The sequence below is a fragment of the Phalangium opilio genome, unplaced genomic scaffold, assembly GCF_054372755.1.
Source record: "Phalangium opilio isolate 3A_F unplaced genomic scaffold, DU_Popi_V2 ptg000209l_1, whole genome shotgun sequence".
NCBI classification, from domain to species: domain Eukaryota; kingdom Metazoa; phylum Arthropoda; class Arachnida; order Opiliones; family Phalangiidae; genus Phalangium; species Phalangium opilio.
Window position 1 is genome coordinate 5,035,676 of NW_028324217.1, and position 5,228 is coordinate 5,040,903.

Sequence of the window (5,228 nt, forward strand, 5' to 3'; positions counted from 1 at the left end):
GCGTATTTAAACAAGTGGTACATATTACATTATTATTGTGCTAGTCTTATTTGAGAATTTAATGTAGTTGAATTTTAATTATTAATGAGTATAGTAATTTAACTCTGTGATGTTAAACGAAAGAGACTTGTCTTTAAATATACTACTGTCGTTATCTTTGCAGACAAGCCTATACAGCAGGAGCGTTTAACTTAATAGCGTTTACCTTCTTTAATGTTTTAGACAAATTTGAAATATCAATTAACTTTATAAATTTGGGGTAGTAAACTTTCGTTTTATACAAAGCACAATACTTTTGCACTCCATCATTAGCTGGTGCAAAAGTAAAAAGGTAAAAATGCAAACCAAGCCTTTTACTTTAAAGTGAAGAGAATCTGTGGACTCTTTCAGTCACTTTACATTATTTTCATTTATGTCAAATATTTTCTGTTCTATGAAGCGACTGCTTGGACACTGTTTCTTGGGTGTGAATTAACTTATCTTCGTTGGTTATTTATTATACATGTACAATTCCAGGCACAATGTGATTACGGATAAACTGAACAAAAACCAGTAAGACAACACCACAAAGTAAAACTTGTTCTTAGTCAATGGCTCGTCCAGCTTCCTCTCTGGTTCTGTGGATGACAGACACAGTTGTCCCAAAGATGACAAAGTGTCCTTATGATATTGAATTAATCCAGTTTCGTCAACTTGACTGGCGCTGTTGAAAAGTGTTATAATAATAATAATAATAATAATAATACGTTTTCAACATTTGATAGTGATTGGAAGTTATTTGTGTTTATTCATTTCTGCACTATAGACAATTCCATTAAATCCAGAAAAGAGGCAAAAACCAGAGGAACAGGGCCGACATCTAAGGTTTTTTCCCTGGCGCCAAGAAGTACCACTCTCTGAATTTAATAGATTAAATGGCTTATTGGTGAACAAAAACATGACCAGAAAGATAGGGTCACGTTACAAGGGAATAGGTTATAATACAACTCTACGGGACTAACTTCCTATGTTCCAAGTTACAGCTGAGGATACTGTGTTCTCATTTGAACAACACGAGTATATATAAAAATTGAACAGCTAAAGGCGAGAACGAATTTATTTTCTATATTGTAATGTCAACATGAACACCTCAAACGTAATTATTTTCTTTTGTGACACGAACCTGTCACCTTCAATCCTGGCTCTTGAAAAAAGGGTAGTGCCAATTGGCTACGGGTTCACGCGATACATTCAAAAACACCGTAAAACTTCAATAAAGTTTTAAAATAATAAACCTTAGTAACTCACAGAAATGTTATTAGTTTCTTCGCCTTCAAGTCAAGATTTTTGCTCATTAGCATAGCGTAATTTGCAATCATGTAAGTTTCCTTTGAACAGTAACAGTCTGGCATTGTCCCGCAGACCGTTTTTGCTATTGCTAGAAAGTTTGTTCTCACAGTTGAAATTACCATCCTTCCAACGTTCACTTCCTCCATGTAATCGAAAATGGGAACATCTTTCAACGTTCGTATGGTACCATCGTTGTACGCTCTTTTCCAAAGACCATTTTTTTCAACGTCCAACGACGTCTGTGAAATTAAGAACATAGGATTATTTTCTTAAACATCTATCATTGCATCTTGGCTTGTATCAGAGATCATAATATCACAAGGGGATAATTGAAGAAGGGTGGCACTCTGTATCCTCTTAATACTTTAGTTATGTAACATAATTCTTCACAGGCTCACCGTTTTTGTTTGCTCTCCCGTTCATCAAACTTCAGATGGGTAACTATCGCACCGTGCTAGGGTAAATTCTATAACTGTTTGGTATTTACTAAATCCTCAGCTATCAATTAACCAACAAACCTTGATTGTCTTGACATGGGACTAAAATCCACAAGCGCATGCGCCTTGGGAAATAGTTAAGCAGCGCTAATAGAGTGTTGATGAGGGAGATATTTATCGCGTATGTGATTCGGTTGAGTAGCCTTGTTGGAAATGATGTTGGGAAGAATCATGTTACAATTACCCACCCCGCTTCGTAGTACACTTCTGATAATATTTACCTTCATATCAATGTGAGGTGGACTTTCTTCCAGTAGAAACAGCTTAATGTTTTTGTCTAAGAAAATGTCTTTTGCTGTTTCGTAACGTAAGGGATCGTCCTTCATAGCCAATTTGGCCAGCAATAGACCGGTAAACGACAGTGACAACAACATTGCTGCTATTTTCCATGAGACTTCGTAAATCCGTTCGAAAGTGCGCTGACCAGTGAAATCTTTGTTTTGATTCAAAAGTGTCATGGTCGAATAAAACAAAGAGTTCCCAAAATCCTTTAAGAAGGACCATCTTTCTCTCTTTGTCTTCAAGATGTGTGCAATAATTGCCCAGATTAAACAGTACACGACCAACACGACGACCAGTATCACCCAAACCTATGGAGAAAATAAATGAATAATAAAATACAGTCTGCCATTGATTAAGGTTAAAGAAATGTCACAGAGCATGGGGCTTGCGACATTTATGATTGTCTTACAGGTTTTTGAAAAGATTCGAGAGACGAGAAGTAATTCTTGGAAAACTTCCTCGGTGGTCCGGATGCGAAAATCCAGTCCTCTCTTAGAACAGCCGTTGTGTAATGCAGGTAGTCCACCGCTGATTTTGTTACAAAAACTGGACTCAGACAAAAATCTGTCTCCTAGAAATTTGTATATAACACTAGAAATCACATAATAGTACTTGGTCGCAGGTCAAGGAAAGGGCTTATAACTAGGTTAAACTGTCCGCTCCACCTTCCTCTCGTTTCATTGGCTATTCATATGTACAGGACTAATGTCTAACCTAGGTCTACTCGTTCAAACGGTGCAAAGAAACGGTCATAAGTGGAACCCCTTCCCGCACCATCGGGTGGTCACCCTGGTGTATGTATTTGTATGAGTCTTCACTAAGACCATAGCTCAAGCATTAAAATATCGCATGCGCTAGAAAGTCCAAGCTCCAAGGCTTTCACTTTTTGGAGAGACTCATAGACAAGCAATAGCGTACTTACGTTTCGTAAAACAGTCCCAACAGCTCCAGTACCACTTCCATTTGGAAACACGTTTCCCATATCAACACTACCGACATGTAGCAGACTGTAAGGTGAACGAAAAATTATTTCTAAGCCAATTCGAAATGAAGTACCTCATTTCTACCTGATATTCAGACGCGCGCTTAGATATGTCCATAATACTGAACATACGCCGGTCACATCATTTCCATCTGGTTCCAGGTAGAATGGTACCTGTAATATGAAACATGATATAAGCATGAACCTATTATAACAAGATGACCCCGGCCATATTACAGTTTTGGTCACACCAAAAACTGGGGAAACATTGGGGGAAATAGTGTATTCGTGATGAAATTGAACCCATTAGTTGATTAGTTCTAAAACCAAGAGAATAAAATCAACAAACCTCAGCAAAGGCTGCTGTATATGACATTTCTCTCGAAGTATTTTTACTTCTTCAGATCATATCTGATGTAATAGCCATTTTAACAAGTTTGCACATTGTCTGCAGCTTTGTTTTCGTAACTATGGAGTGCCAAACAAATTATACGTGAAGTCGTTAAGTGTGGGGCTGAACAAAAACCAGATATTCGTTTTCAAATAATGACTGTTGTGTTTAATTAAAAAAAAACGCGTTATTGTGGTCAGGAGATATTGTTTATATGTGGCATATTTATTACGTTGCCAAGTCATATATGTTTCATCCGTTATGAAATTGTACAAAATAAATACTCTGTCATTTTCTATTTACTTTACCTGAGGTGCTGTTCACTTTCAGTTTATCTGTAAAGGTTTTACCAACATTTCTCCGGTTACAGCAAAATTACTCCAAGGGTACAGTTGCTATTTTAATACTAAGAACATGTGCCAGATTTTGTTAGCCAAATTCATGAAGGTCTCGCCCGTACGTTTCTTCATTCCTTCACTCAAGTTTTGGGAATTCGACGTCCATGATCATATTGGTACATATCCAATTATACAAAGTAAAAGAAGTAGCTGGTTCCATGGAGTTCTAATATGTCCAAGTGAAATTTTTTGCGGACTTCGTAATGGTTTCGAAGTGCGTGTACAACGATTACGTTGTGTTACCTGCCCCTCGACGCTAGCGTGATTAAGTCAGGCCAATCTAACAAATGGACCTTATATTTTGTTCTCGTTATGTCCTTTTAATGACCAAAAACAAACGCATTATAGGAAAAGTTTTCTAATTACCCTTAAAAGGTTTATTTATTATTCTGCGACATTTTAATAGTTTTTCGCCTGAACCAAAACAGTTTACCTAGCAAACTTTAAATGGAAATCAATATTTGTGTGCAGCACTCTCAAAACACAAAGAACTAAATTCGTTTGTCGTAAAATATTTTTGCAAAACAAAAACACCTGTACTAGTGCATTACTTTAAAATTAAATATTTTTTCAAACTGCACGATCTTAACTTAACATGACCTGAACCTAAAGTAACCTAACTTGAACCTTACCTAACCCAAAATAAACCTAATCAAGCCTTCGTCCTTTAAGTCGAAATGAAGCCATAGGCTGAACGGCTTAGTTCAAAAACTATGATAATGTTTTTACAAGGGCCTGACCAAAATTTATTACAGTTAAAAATTTCATTGTTTCTGACTAATTTTAGTGTGCTGAACATGAACATGGACTTTATTTTAAATTTTAAAAAGTGTCCAATAAACTGCACTTACACCTTTGGGCCTTATGTCGTAATTAATTAAAAAATTCTTTGTAGAAGTAGGAATGGAGAACGGTTAGTATTTACTTCAGTCCGACTCATAGACCATCCAGTATAGAGCCCCTCCCTCCAACACGTAACGAAAAGTTTAAATTATCTTATTGGCTGGCTCACTTAAACTACGTTTTGATGACATTGCTGACGAGGACGGCGAAAAATACGTAATTCCTCTTTACCTCTGTCGCTATGACCTGCCGCGTCTTACATACCCCCCCCCCTTTCCCGGGGAAGGGGGGGCGTGGACTTAGACGCGCGCCCAGATTACTCTGTTCTCCATTCCTGCTTGTAAAATTACATAAATCACTAAAAGCACATTAAAATAAATCTTGGATATTATTAAATTAAATCGGCATCCAAAATCTTATAACCTACACATGATTATGTAGAAACCCTGTTTCAAAGTCTGTTAGAAAAAGGTTTGATAAACCAGTTAATTATGCACAGATCTTTT